Source organism: Pogoniulus pusillus, unplaced genomic scaffold, assembly GCF_015220805.1.
Source record: "Pogoniulus pusillus isolate bPogPus1 unplaced genomic scaffold, bPogPus1.pri scaffold_91_arrow_ctg1, whole genome shotgun sequence".
NCBI lineage: Eukaryota > Metazoa > Chordata > Aves > Piciformes > Lybiidae > Pogoniulus > Pogoniulus pusillus.
In genome coordinates, this window is record NW_026974732.1 from 107,328 (window position 1) to 122,580 (window position 15,253).

General features: G+C 47.4%; 1 long non-coding RNA gene across 1 annotated transcript; it reads right to left on the reverse strand.

The window, feature by feature from the left end:
* Window positions 1–4,016: 4,016 nt before the first annotated feature.
* LOC135174590 (uncharacterized) lies at window positions 4,017–7,901 on the reverse strand. Its single transcript, XR_010302033.1, has 3 exons — window positions 7,776–7,901; window positions 7,369–7,509; window positions 4,017–4,353 (listed from the first exon to the last, which is right to left on the reverse strand). It is a non-coding gene; the product is annotated as an uncharacterized LOC135174590 (long non-coding RNA).
* Window positions 7,902–15,253: the final 7,352 nt, after the last annotated feature.

Consider the following 15,253-nt stretch of genomic DNA (forward strand, 5'->3'; position numbering starts at 1 on the left):
ATTGAAGAACCATAGAAATGCCGTTTAGAAAAAGCACTCATTCTGCTTATAGACCCAGCCAGGAATGGCCTAGCCTGGAATCCCCTGCACCATTCTGCAGCTTTCCAGCTCCCTCACACACTGGCAAAAGAAACTTTCTCCTAGCTCCTTTCCTTTGAAGCAGAAACACGTTTACATCCTAGCCCCATTGAAGAACCATAGAAATGCCGTTTAGAAAAAGCACTCATTCTGCTTATAGACCCAGCCAGGAATGGCCTAGCCTGGAATCCCCTGCACCATTCTGCAGCTTTCCAGCTCCCTCACACACTGGCAAAAGAAACTTTCTCCTAGCTCCTTTCCTTTGAAGCAGAAACACTTTTGATCCTATCCCCTTTGAAGAACCATAGAAATGCCGTTTAGAAAAAGCACTCATTCTGCTTATAGACCCAGCCAGGAATGGCCTAGCCTGGAATCCCCTGCACCATTCTGCAGCTTTCCAGCTCCCTCACACACTGGCAAAAGAAACTTTCTCCTAGCTCCTTTCCTTTGAAGCAGAAACACGTTTACATCCTAGCCCCATTGAAGAACCATAGAAATGCCATTTAGAAAAAGCACTCATTCTGCTTATAGACCCAGCCAGGAATGGCCTAGCCTGGAATCCCCTGCACCATTCTGCAGCTTTCCAGCTCCCTCACACACTGGCAAAAGAAACTTTCTCCTAGCTCCTTTCCTTTGAAGCAGAAACACGTTTACATCCTAGCCCCATTGAAGAACCATAGAAATGCCGTTTAGAAAAAGCACTCATTCTGCTTATAGACCCAGCCAGGAATGGCCTAGCCTGGAATCCCCTGCACCATTCTGCAGCTTTCCAGCTCCCTCACACACTGGCAAAAGAAACTTTCTCCTAGCTCCTTTCCTTTGAAGCAGAAACACCTTTTGATCCTATCCCCTTTGAAGAACCATAGAAATGCCGTTTAGAAAAAGCACTCATTCTGCTTATAGACCCAGCCAGGAATGGCCTAGCCTGGAATCCCCTGCACCATTCTGCAGCTTTCCAGCTCCCTCACACACTGGCAAAAGAAACTTTCTCCTAGCTCCTTTCCTTTGAAGCAGAAACACGTTTACATCCTACCCCCTTTGAAGAACCATAGAAATGACGTTTAGAAAAAGCACTCATTCTGCTTATAGACCCAGCCAGGAATGGCCTAGCCTGGAATCTCCTGCACCATTCTGCAGCTTTCCAGCTCCCTCACACACTGGCAAAAGAAACTTTCTCCTAGCTCCTTTCCTTTGAAGCAGAAACACATTTACATCCTAGCCCCATGGAAGAACCATAGAAATGCCATTTAGAAAAAGCACTCATTCTGCTTATAGACCCAGCCAGGAATGGCCTAGCCTGGAATCCCCTGCACCATTCTGCAGCTTTCCAGCTCCCTCACACACTGGCAAAAGAAACTTTCTCCTAGCTCCTTTCCTTTGAAGCAGAAACACGTTTACATCCTAGCCCCATTGAAGAACCATAGAAATGCCGTTTAGAAAAAGCACTCATTCTGCTTATAGACCCAGCCAGGAATGGCCTAGCCTGGAATCCCCTGCACCATTCTGCAGCTTTCCAGCTCCCTCACACACTGGCAAAAGAAACTTTCTCCTAGCTCCTTTCCTTTGAAGCAGAAACACCTTTAGATCCTATCCCCTTTGAAGAACCATAGAAATGCCGTTTAGAAAAAGCACTCATTCTGCTTATAGACCCAGCCAGGAATGGCCTAGCCTGGAATCCCCTGCACCATTCTGCAGCTTTCCAGCTCCCTCACACACTGGCAAAAGAAACTTTCTCCTAGCTCCTTTCCTTTGAAGCAGAAACACCTTTTACATCCTATCCCCTTTGAAGAACCATAGAAATGCCGTTTAGAAAAAGCACTCATTCTGCTTATAGACCCAGCCAGGAATGGCCTAGCCTGGAATCCCCTGCACCATTCTGCAGCTTTCCAGCTCCCTCACACACTGGCAAAAGAAACTTTCTCCTAGCTCCTTTCCTTTGAAGCAGAAACACGTTTACATCCTAGCCCCATTGAAGAACCATAGAAATGCCGTTTAGAAAAAGCACTCATTCTGCTTATAGACCCAGCCAGGAATGGCCTAGCCTGGAATCCCCTGCACCATTCTGCAGCTTTCCAGCTCCCTCACACACTGGCAAAAGAAACTTTCTCCTAGCTCCTTTCCTTTGAAGCAGAAACACGTTTACATCCTAGCCCCATGGAAGAACCATAGAAATGCCGTTTAGAAAAAGCACTCATTCTGCTTATAGACCCAGCCAGGAATGGCCTAGCCTGGAATCCCCTGCACCATTCTGCAGCTTTCCAGCTCCCTCACACACTGGCAAAAGAAACTTTCTCCTAGCTCCTTTCCTTTGAAGCAGAAACACTTTTGCATCCTAGCCCCATTGAAGAACCATAGAAATGCCGTTTAGAAAAAGCACTCATTCTGCTTATAGACCCAGCCAGGAATGGCCTAGCCTGGAATCCCCTGCACCATTCTGCAGCTTTCCAGCTCCCTCACACACTGGCAAAAGAAACTTTCTCCTAGCTCCTTTCCTTTGAAGCAGAAACACCTTTTGATCCTATCCCCTTTGAAGAACCATAGAAATGTCGTTTAGAAAAAGCACTCCTTCTGCTTATAGACCCAGCCAGGAATGGCCTAGCCTGGAATCCCCTGCACCATTCTGCAGCTTTCCAGCTCCCTCACACACTGGCAAAAGAAACTTTCTCCTAGCTCCTTTCCTTTGAAGCAGAAACACGTTTACATCCTAGCCCCATGGAAGAACCATAGAAATGCCGTTTAGAAAAAGCACTCATTCTGCTTATAGACCCAGCCAGGAATGGCCTAGCCTGGAATCCCCTGCACCATTCTGCAGCTTTCCAGCTCCCTCACACACTGGCAAAAGAAACTTTCTCCTAGCTCCTTTCCTTTGAAGCAGAAACACGTTTACATCCTAGCCCCATTGAAGAACCATAGAAATGCCGTTTAGAAAAAGCACTCATTCTGCTTATAGACCCAGCCAGGAATGGCCTAGCCTGGAATCCCCTGCACCATTCTGCAGCTTTCCAGCTCCCTCACACACTGGCAAAAGAAACTTTCTCCTAGCTCCTTTCCTTTGAAGCAGAAACACGTTTACATCCTAGCCCCATTGAAGAACCATAGAAATGCCGTTTAGAAAAAGCACTCATTCTGCTTATAGACCCAGCCAGGAATGGCCTAGCCTGGAATCCCCTGCACCTTTCTGCAGCTTTCCAGCTCCCTCACACACTGGCAAAAGAAACTTTCTCCTAGCTCCTTTCCTTTGAAGCAGAAACACGTTTACATCCTACGCCCTTTGAAGAACCATAGAAATGCCGTTTAGAAAAAGCACTCATTCTGCTTATAGACCCAGCCAGGAATGGCCTAGCCTGGAATCCCCTGCACCATTCTGCAGCTTTCCAGCTCCCTCACACACTGGCAAAAGAAACTTTCTCCTAGCTCCTTTCCTTTGAAGCAGAAACACATTTACATCCTAGCCCCATGGAAGAACCATAGAAATGCCATTTAGAAAAAGCACTCATTCTGCTTATAGACCCAGCCAGGAATGGCCTAGCCTGGAATCCCCTGCACCATTCTGCAGCTTTCCAGCTCCCTCACACACTGGCAAAAGAAACTTTCGCCTAGCTCCTTTCCATTGAAGTAGAAACACGTTTACATCCCAGCCCCATTAAAGAACCATAGAAATGACGTTTAGAAAAAGCAATTATTCTGATTATAGACCCAGCCAGGAATGTCCTAGCCTGGAATCCCCTGCACCATTCTGCAGCTTTCCAGCTCCCTCACACACTGGCAAAAGAAACTTTCTCCCAGCTCCTTTCCTTTGAAGCAGAAACATCTTTTGATCCTATACCATTTGAAGAACAACAGAAGTACCGTTTAGAAAAAGTACTCATTCTGCTTATAGACTGTCGTGGAACGCAGTTTCGCGGCAGAGTTATGGGGAAAATACGCGAGGCGTTGACTATTTTATCAGTGATTTATTGCAAAGAATGCGGATTCCCTCTTCCCGAAACTACACCACCACTGTGAATTCTTTTTGATTGAGATCAAAGTAACATTTCCGAAAATGGCAAATTATAGAGTCTATGATGTTTAAAGAGAGTTCTTTGAGTCTCTGGTTTGAGTTAATAGTTCGTCAGTCAGCTACTCACAGTCTATAGCTTGGTAAGGAGTCTCTCATTCTCCCGATAAGGGTCCAGGCATGCAGAATGTAGTCTCCGCGACTCGGGGTCCACCCGAGGCGAGACTAGATCGGTGAGCAGCTTGTTGTTGTTAAGTCCGGGGAAAAAACCAGAAAGGCTGGAAAAACCCAGAAGTGCAAGACGCAGACCAGGGCAAGAGCAAGAGAGCAAGAGGGCGAGAGAGCGCGCGAGCGAACCCCGATCCTGGCCTGTCCACCATTTTATAATGTTCCAAAACAGGACTATCCCACAACTCGGACCATTTTTACGTTGTTCACATATATTGGTAAAAGACAGTAAGCAATCTATACAATTGGACAACATTACCTAAACAAAGTAAAGACCACTCCTCAGGCCAGCCCACCTGCAGGTGCTGGGCAAACTTGAGATAGTTGTTCTTACTTAACCAAAACAATATCCTGTTGTCTGAAAAGCGAGGTCAAGTGGAAAGGAAAACATGGCCAGTGTTTACCTTTTCACTTACCCTGGGGAGAAATCTTCCCATGGGACTGAAAGATTGTTTTGGTTTTTCGATGCTTCTGGCTTGAATGTGAGGCACCAGAAACTACACAATATAGCAAAAGCCTAGAGAAGCTTTTTGCTACTCTCCATGACATACTCCACCCCCTGGCTCACATTAAGCCAAGAATAGAAAAATCAAAATGAGATACAACTTATACTTAACTATTAACCTAACTAATACATAAGCATAATTCTAATTCAAACTAACTTAATACTTATGCCCACCCCCCTGAATAAACAAAGCTTTATTGAACATTTACAAAGCAAGAAAACCTGGTATATGCATAAGCAGTTCAGAAGTCTGGGAGAATCCATCGTGCACTGATACGATGAGTCTTCCCACTTACATCAGTTGCTTCCCAAGCATACAACCCATTTGGTTTAGTCAGGGTCATAGGCACAACTCCAATTGAAGGTAAATTTACCATTACTGGTTGTCCCACCTGTAATTTGTGTAATGACTGTTGAGAGTGCTGAGATTTATCTGGTGGATGATTAACATTCTCCACTGGATTGTCAGGACAAAATGCCCTTACTTTAGGACTACCATAATTACCCCATCTGTTGTTCACAATGAAAACTGCGTATGGTAAGCGTTTGTCCCAGTTACCTTTGGATACCATGGCATGTTTCTTAACCAGAGCGTTTGTTCTCTCTACAATACCATTAGCTTGAGGATAATAGGGAGTATGAAATACCCATGTAATCCCTTCACTCTTAGCCCAGTCTTGTACAGAAGATGCTGTAAAGTGAGATCCATTATCACTTTGGATGTATTCTGGCATTGGTAAGACACTAAACCACTGCTTCAAGACCTCAATAGTTTGAGCTCCTGTGGCAGCACTAGTTGCTGTAGCCATGACTAATCCTGAAACCACTTCCACCCCCACCAGTATGTATTTCTTCCCGTGTGAGGGCTTTAAAGGACCCACATAGTCAACTTGCCATGTACTCCATAACCTTTTGTCCCCTCTGATATGCTGTGCTGGAGCTAGATTGGGATGATTTTGTTTAAGCCTGATTCTGCACTGTGGACAAGATGAAATGAGTTCCTTACAGGTACTCATAGAAACTGGCCATCCTCTAGACCTACACTCGAAGTAAAGGTCTGCTTTTCCTGAATGACCTCTTTTAATATGGAGCCACTCAGCTAATCTCCACCATTCTCCTTTGTCCTCATCCACTATGTTGATCTTTGCCAGGAAATCAGCTTGATTATTCCAGGTGGTAGCTGGTGTTTGCTTTTTGGAATGCCCTTCTACCCAACCAACCTTGAGGGGTCTGGATCGGCCAATCTCTAATAGCCTTTTCCAGTCTTCGACTCTCCAGACTTCCACACCTGACACCTTCCACTGATTCGCTTCCCACTGGCAAATCCACTCAGTGGCGCCTTTGAACGTGGAATAAGAATCAGTGTAAATAGTTGTTGCTCCATGCTCAGCTGCTAGCATGAGAGCACGCAACTCCCCTACCTGTGCACTGCCATCACCTTCTTCAGTGATTGTCTGGCCTGTAGCAATCTCCAAGGCAGCGGCTTTGTAGCGCCACTTCGCCCCCACCCTCCGAGAGGATGCATCTGTAAACCACACTCCCGATTTGTCGGAGTCTGCGGTCATCTCAGGGGCTACCTGAATAGGAGAAGGCTTATATGGCTGACCAAGCAGAGCTTTATCAGGATTTATGGGTTGCTGAAGTTTGGATACCTTTGTAGGTCCCTCTTTCAGCGGCATCAGCTGTGAAATTCCCTCTAAGTAGGCATACCACTTTCTGACAGTAGCCTTTTGGGCAATTCCTTCCGGTGGAGGAGTTCCTTTAAGGACTGCTTTTAGCAGAGGAAATGGACCTTGCACTACAATATCTTGTGTAGTACGAAGCTTTTCTGCTTCCTTAACAGCTCGAGTTAGGGAAAGAAGTCCCTTTTCCCAATCCGAGTACCGAATTTCGGTCTCTTTGAATGCTGTTGATGAAAACATGAGAGCTCTACTAGGACCATTGGGTCCTCTCTGGAAAATTCCACAGTATGAGGCATTTGCGGAGAAACCCCATTCAGCCCTCAGGGCATCTTTTGGGTGTAATGGCCCCAACTTCTGATATGCCTTTAGTTCATCCTTGAGAAACCTCAGGCTATCAGAATGTTCTGGAGTCCAATCCCAATGCTTGTTCTTCTTAAGCAAATCATACAGAGGACGGGCAATTACTGAGAAACCTGGAATGTGTTTCCTCCAGTAACCCAGAGTACCCAACAACTGTTGTAACTCTTTTCTATTTTGAGGTATTTGGCCCTTTTCAATGCTCTGAAGAGTGTCGTCTGGCACAGACACTGCACCTGCTATCCACCATGATCCCAGGAATTTTACCTCTTGACTTGGACCTTGACACTTTTCCTTTGGAATGGTCAAACCCTGGCTAGTTAACAGCTCTCGGATATTCTCAGCCACTGCACCAACTTGCTCCTTGTCATTCCCTCCCACCAAGATATCATCAATGTAATGGTACATCTTAACATCCTTAGGAAGTTGAACAGTGTCAAGCAAAGCTGCAAGTGCATTGTGTGCAATGGTTGCGCTGTGTTTGTACCCTTGTGGAAGACGGTTGAATGTGTACTGAATACCTTGCCAGGTAAAAGCAAACTGCGGTTTGTCCTCTTCTCTCAACGGCACCATGAAGAACATGTCCTTCACGTCTAGAGTCGCCATCCAGGTGTGAGAAGCCGCTTGGATTGCTGTCACTGTGGATGAAAGACTAGGAACTGCTGCAGTAAGAGGAGGAGTGTTACTATTTAGCTTCCGGAAATCTACCGTCAATCTCCATCGGCCATTAGATTTTCGGACTGGCCAAACAGGTGAATTGTAAGGAGAATGAGTTCTAGTGATAATCTGTCTCTTTTCAAGATCAGCTATCACTTCGGTGATACCTTGCTTAGCTGCAGCTGGCAATGGATACTGTGCAACACAGGTAATATGTGACTTTGGCAATGGAGGAGCTGTTTGCAATAAGCGAACACGAGCACGGACTAACCTTTGCCTCTTGTTCCTCATCTCATAAGCACCAAAGCTCCATAATGTTCCGTCAGGAAGGTGCCATCTTCTGCCTGCTAGAACATCAAACCCAAGGATATTATGTTTGCACGAAGCCAATGCTAACTCTACCAGGGTACCTCTTCTCTCCCCAGGTAGCCACAGCTGTGCCTTGGCTAAATAGCATGTTTCAGGTTGTCCTGTAACACCTGTTATGTTTACCTTTCTCCGAGATGGCAATATTTTCAGATGCTTTGCTAGTTGTGCATTTAGCACTGTAATTTGTGCACCTGTATCTATTAGGTATTTGACAGCAGTTCTAGTTGGTCCAGTAGGAATCATGATATAGGGTTCAGGTTTGTCAGACCATTGACATTCAGAAACAGAGCGATGAGTGTGGCCTGAATCATTCACCGCCACACCTAGTTTTTTGATCTGCTCTTATCTCCTTCCCGATCAGGAGAACCTGACTTGGTAGGAGACGTGTTTGCAGAGCCTCTCTTACGGTTCTGCTTCACCTTTTCGTTACCATTGCCTTTCAGTACTTGTTCCAGCAGTCCTTTCATGTCAGACATGGACTTACTCATGTCAGACATGGACTTACTCATAGTATTGAGCTCACTCTTCACAGGATCACGCTCTGCCTGTTTCTTCTGAAACACATCACGAGGTTTCACTGCATATTTCTGCTCCTGCAGTGGGATTACACCCCTACCTGTAGAACTCGGTACCCACATTATTCCAGATCCAGAGCGACGATTAAGCTCAGGGCTCCCCCTGGGACTTGATCGTGGGCTCGATCTTGGACTCTCATTGGGGTCACCAGATGTCCAGGCATGCCGCACCGTTTGGTGTTTTCGTCGTGATGCAGAGCTGTTCCTGCCTCCAGACTGCTTTTCCTTCTGAAAGACAGATTCTGGCACAGATAAAGGATCATGATAACCCATTTCTCTTCCTAGAGTGGCTAGTTCTGTAAGCACTTCCCTCCACGTAGGATGATGTACTACACTTTGTGAACTTTGCCCTTCATTCTGTTGTATTGCATTCTCAATTTGTCTCCTTATCCTAATGCCTTCAGCCTTTATGAAGCCAGGCATACCCTTTATCAGGGGTCTAAGCCTCGGTGGCTCTACTGGGGCATCCATTGCATGTGCATATAATCCCTTATGATTCACAGCTTGGATACAGGCAACCATAGCAAATGCTTCATTTAACTCATCAGGGGATCTGATCCAAAATTCTGTAGGATCACCCCTATCCGAAGGCTCATAAGCACTAGCCCAATGAAAGATCCTAGCACTCAACGCAAGGTCTCCCTCAGGACCATCCCCAAGAAATACCTCGGGTCCCCAGTTAGTTCTTCCCACCTCTTCACGAGATAAGATAATCCTTTCCGCGCCCCTTTGTACCACGCGACACACATACGCTATTATGGATTCCTTAGGCATGCGGGAATAAGTTTCCCTAAGATCATCCATCTGCGTTTCTGTGTACGGTTTTGTTTTCGTAGTTGTTGTTTTGCCTCCTTTCGGTCCTTGCGAGGTTTCAGATGCAAAGAGAGGGTTCACGGAGTAGGACTTCATTTTGTGGTGCACCTCCTCCACTTCCGTGTCGCTATCAATAGACGCAACTGCAGGCTGCAACGCGGTGTGGCGCTGCACAGGCGTGCTTAGCGCTGGCTGCTCAGGGCGTGGCGGCTGAGAAGATGGCGGCTGTTGTGGAGATGGTAGAGAAGATGGCGGCTGCGGCGGCGCTGCCGATGGTTGAATCTGAGACGGAATCGGGACCTGCTGGAACGCTGGAACGGGCTGAGATTGAGAAGACGGTTGAGCCGGGACAAACGGCACCATAGCTGCTGCCTGCGGGACTGCAGACGATTGCGGCTGGATTATCGGCTGCGTTACTGCTGGTGGCGGCGGCTGAAGCGCCGAGACCTGCGGGATCGTCTGAAGCTCCTGTGCTGGCTGCTGCACCGTCGGAAACGGGGTTGTCTGCAAAATCGGCTGCTGAAGCAGAGTCGGCTGTGAAGGCGTTAACGGCATCGGCTGAGTCGCTAGGACCTGAGTCAGCTGCTGCGGGACCGCTTTCGGTTCTACCGCTGTCGGCTGTGGAGATAACATGGCGTTCGGCGGCAAAATAGGTTGTGTCTGGGCTATCGGCTCCGCTACTGTTAATAATGGTGCTGCTAGCGGCTGGGGCGTTAGCGGCATCGGCAGAAGCGTCAGAGGCTTCGCCGGCGGAATCACCGGGACTTGAACTGGCTGCGGCTGAGGCAAAGCGGCGTCCGGCTGGACCGGCATTGGTGAGTTAAACGGTGGACGCGGTGTCGAGCCGCACGGCTTTAGCGGCAACAGGGATGGCTCTGCCACTGGTTGGGGATTCACTGGCTGAGGATGGTGCTTCACCGGACATAATTTAAAGAAATCGGGCTCGCGTAAAGGTGTACTGACGCGAGAGACTCTAGGCGGAGAGTGCAAGGGTTGCAACCCTTGGGTTTGAGAGGGGGTAGTTACCGGCTCTTTCCGGCGAACCACAGGCTGCTGTGACTTCTCAGGACATATTGGAGTAAAAGTAGTTGGCAAGCCTAGGTGACCAGTTGACTCTCTACGATGGGTCGAGGTCTGCGGAGTTTCTGTCCGAGACCCGACATGCGATCGCGGCTGCGGTGTGCCCGCACGGGAACTAACGGCTGATTGCGTTCGGGAAGAGCTCCCGGACTGTGACTTTCGGCTTAGTAACTTGTCTAACTTTTCCTCCATACTTAAGTTCCGCCTGACAACGTCCTTTAACAGAGCATCTCTCTCACTCTGCAACGCCTTGTTTTCTTGACGCGCTTGCTCTAAACGCAATTCTCTCCGGGCATTCTCATCACTCAGCTTTCTGACCTCCTGTTTATACATCTCTGCCTCACGTTTGCACGCCTCTATCTCCCGTTCATGCGCCTGTGCCTCCAGCCTCCAGGCCTCTGCAACACGCCTGCAAGACTCTATATCAACTTGCGATCTGAACACGCCAACTCCCAGATCAAAAAAACTTTCTTTGTCAACTCCCTCGGTATCTCCAAAAGCTTCGTAGAGAGACGCGATTACATCAGCTGACCTAATATTTATCTGCTCTATCGATTCATCCTCCCTTGCCGTCAGAGCTTTTCTTAAATTTGCTGATTCAAACGCCGATGCAAGCCTAGCATACAGAGTGTCTGTGATATCTGGCGATCTGGCATCTCTTACATCAGGAGAACTCCTTCCAAACTGAGCCATTTTTTAACCTCGGCTGTTACTTCAGTTTCTCAATCCCACTTCTGACACCAAAATCTGTCGTGGAACGCAGTTTCGCGGCAGAGTTATGGGGAAAATACGCGAGGCGTTGACTATTTTATCAGTGATTTATTGCAAAGAATGCGGATTCCCTCTTCCCGAAACTACACCACCACTGTGAATTCTTTTTGATTGAGATCAAAGTAACATTTCCGAAAATGGCAAATTATAGAGTCTATGATGTTTAAAGAGAGTTCTTTGAGTCTCTGGTTTGAGTTAATAGTTCGTCAGTCAGCTACTCACAGTCTATAGCTTGGTAAGGAGTCTCTCATTCTCCCGATAAGGGTCCAGGCATGCAGAATGTAGTCTCCGCGACTCGGGGTCCACCCGAGGCGAGACTAGATCGGTGAGCAGCTTGTTGTTGTTAAGTCCGGGGAAAAAACCAGAAAGGCTGGAAAAACCCAGAAGTGCAAGACGCAGACCAGGGCAAGAGCAAGAGAGCAAGAGGGCGAGAGAGCGCGCGAGCGAACCCCGATCCTGGCCTGTCCACCATTTTATAATGTTCCAAAACAGGACTATCCCACAACTCGGACCATTTTTACGTTGTTCACATATATTGGTAAAAGACAGTAAGCAATCTATACAATTGGACAACATTACCTAAACAAAGTAAAGACCACTCCTCAGGCCAGCCCACCTGCAGGTGCTGGGCAAACTTGAGATAGTTGTTCTTACTTAACCAAAACAATATCCTGTTGTCTGAAAAGCGAGGTCAAGTGGAAAGGAAAACATGGCCAGTGTTTACCTTTTCACTTACCCTGGGGAGAAATCTTCCCATGGGACTGAAAGATTGTTTTGGTTTTTCGATGCTTCTGGCTTGAATGTGAGGCACCAGAAACTACACAATATAGCAAAAGCCTAGAGAAGCTTTTTGCTACTCTCCATGACATAGACCCAGCCAGGAATGGCCTAGCCTGGAATCCCCTGCACCATTCTGCAGCTTTCCAGCTCCCTCACACACTGGCAAAAGAAACTTTCTCCTAGCTCCTTTCCTTTGAAGCAGAAACACCTTTTCACCTTTTAATCCTATCCCTTTTGAAGAATCATAGAAATGCCGTTTAGAAAAAGCACTCATTCTACTTATAGACCCAGCCAGGAATGGCCTAGCCTGGAATCCCCTGTACCATTCTGCAACTTTCCAGCTCCCTCACACACTGGCAAAAGAAACTTTCTCCTAGTTCCTTTCCTTTGAAGCAGAAACACCTTTTGATCCTATCCCCTTTGAAGAATCATAGAAATGCCGTTTAGAAAAAGCACTCATTCTACTTATAGACCCAGACAGGAATGCCATAGCCTGGAATCCCCTGCACCATTCTGCAGCTTTCCAGCTCCCTCACACACTGGCAAAAGGAACTTTCTCCTAGCTCCTTTCCTTTCAAGCAGAAACACGTTTACATCCTAGCCCCATTAAAGAACCACAGAAATGACGTTTAGAAAAAGCAATCATTCTGCTTATAGACCCAGCCAGGAATGGCCTAGCCTGGAATGCCCTGCACCATTCTGCAGCTTTCCAGCTCCCTCACACACTGGCAAAAGAAACTTTCTCCTAGCTCCTTTCCTTTGAAGCAGAAACACGTTTACATCCTAGCCCCATGGAAGAACCATAGAAATGACGTTTAGAAAAAGCACTCATTCTCCTTATAGAACCAGCCAGGAATGGCCTAGCCTGGAATCTCCTGCACCATTCTTCAGCTTTCCAGCTCCCTCACACACTGGCAAAAGAAACTTTCTCCTAGCTCCTTTCCTTTGAAGCAGAAACACGTTTACATCCTAGCCCCATGGAAGAACCATAGAAATGACGTTTAGAAAAAGCACTCATTCTGCTTATAGACCCAGACAGGAATGGCCTAGCCTGGAATCCCCTGCACCAATCTGCAGCTTTCTAGCTCCCTCACACACTGGCAATAGAAACTTTCTCCTAGCTCCTTTCCTTTGAAGCAGAAACACGTTTACATCCTAGCCCCATGGAAGAACCATAGAAATGCCATTTAGAAAAAGCACTCATTCTGCTTATAGACCCAGCCAGGAACGGCATAGCCTGGAATCCCCTACACCATTCTGCAGCTTTCCAGCTCCCTCACACACTGGCAAAAGAAACTTTCTCCCAGCTCCTTTCCTTTGAAGCAGAAACACGTTTACATCCTAGCCCCATGGAAGAACCATAGAAATGACGTTTAGAAAAAGCACTCATTCTCCTTATAGGCTGTGGCCGTTTGAGCTGATCCTCTAGCTCAGACATAGGGGAGAGATGAACATTCCAGGGATAGGCCACATAAATGGCAACAATAGATAAATTAATATAATTTCATTGGAGCATCAAGAACTTAATGTCTAGAAGCACAGTTTGTTCTCCCCCTTCTCCCGCTGGCTTCTGCTGCTGCAGCTTCGCCTATCTTCCCCGGCTGCTGTTTTGGCTACTGCTGCTTCTGCTGCTTCGCCGCCGCTTGACCCCCTCCCCATCTCCCTTAAGGTTATTGTATTGTTGTTTTTTTTTTTCCCTTCCTTCCTTCTCTAGTTATTATTTCTCTTTACATTGTTATACTTATATTATAAGAAAATACAATTTCATCTTTCCCTGACTTTCAAAAAAGTAGGGGGGTTTGTGTTGTGAATTTCTTCCCGGGGGAGGGATCAGCCCAAATCCGGGACAGGACTCTTTTTTGGCGCCTTAACGTGGGGCACGATCTTGGCTTGTTTTTTTGGTTTTTTTTCCTTTCCCCCTGTTGATTGATAATCAGAATAAGAACATCAGGGAAAAATGAAGTTGTTTGATATATTCTGGCCTATTATTGCCTCAATTCTGACTCTGTCGGTTCAGCAGTGTTTTACAGCTATGGTGCACTACCAGGTGTGTTCATTCTTTGCTAAGATGGTCTGGGACTCGGTAAAAGCTGTGCTAAGGAAGGTTGGAGATGTTGTTAGGAATATTTTAGGGTTTAGGAATGTCGTTGAGGGTGTGCCGTATGTGACATTGGTGTCAGAGACTAGGAGTTATTTGGAAGAGATGAGCTACCCAGTAGCATGCCTAATATGTGTGAACTTGATGTTTTTGGCTGCTATTATAGGTCTGGTTATAGTGTGGAGACGAGAGAAATGCAGGAATAAACAGGCTGTAAGTGAGGTTTTTACCTTCTCCGGAGGCAATAGCAGGGAGCTAAGGGTTAAAGAAACAGTCTGCAACCGAAGCGGGGGAGGGAGGGCCACGGCACCGGGCAGACGGACTGCTCGCAGAGCAGTGAAACGTCCTGCCTCGGAGCCTTTGAGAGGAGAAAAGATTGTTGGACATGGCCCGTACCCCACTGACCCTGAAGCATGGAGGCAGGAAACAATCTGGTTCCCATTCGTACCTAATAGAACGGAGGAAAGTAAAGGTAGAGGCGATGGAACCCCTGCAGAAGTGCAGTCACAAAGGGCTGCTGCGGCGGCGGCAGATCTGGCTGCAGACGGTGTGGGCTATGGCAAAGTTCCTCGGACAGATAAAGTTGAGGAACTGGTTTGTGGAAAATGCGGCTCGAACGTTTTGATCTGTAGGAGGGTCGCTGACACCAGAGCCTCTGCCAGCAGAGAGGCTGCTGAGGCAAAGATTCCTTCGCCTGCAACCAGGGGACTGGAAGCGGTCCCAGGGGAGGCGGCGAGGTCCTCGGAAGGCGAACCCACTAACGCCATCGAGCCTGCTAATGCCACTGCTCCTGCCTTAGCCCCGTTTGCCTCTGCTGAGCCGGCTGCTGTTGCTGCTGTGGGGAAGGGTCCTTCTGCCTCAGCCTCAGCCCCACTACCGCGTGTGGAACAGAGCCAGGCAGACAAACAAAACTCAGATGATTCAGTGAAAGGCACCTCCCAGAGTAAGACACAGTTTACCTTAGATAAGGTCTCCCTTGCCCCGGTTAAAACGAGGAGAAAAATGGCAGCTAGCCTTGGGGGTCGAGATAGCTCAGATGACAATGGGGATAAACCAGAGCAGGGTGAACAAAAGGAAGAGGATCCAGGAGAAGGTACATCGGCTGGTGTGAAGGCCAGTACCCTTGTGGGCACAAGGAATGGAAAGGCAAAAGCAAAGGAAAAACATATTCAGGAGACGGATGATAGTGACGATAGTGATGATGAGGAGGGAGCCCCGTTGCCAAGGAAGGAGGTCAGGCATATTAGGCAAGACTATGCCCGG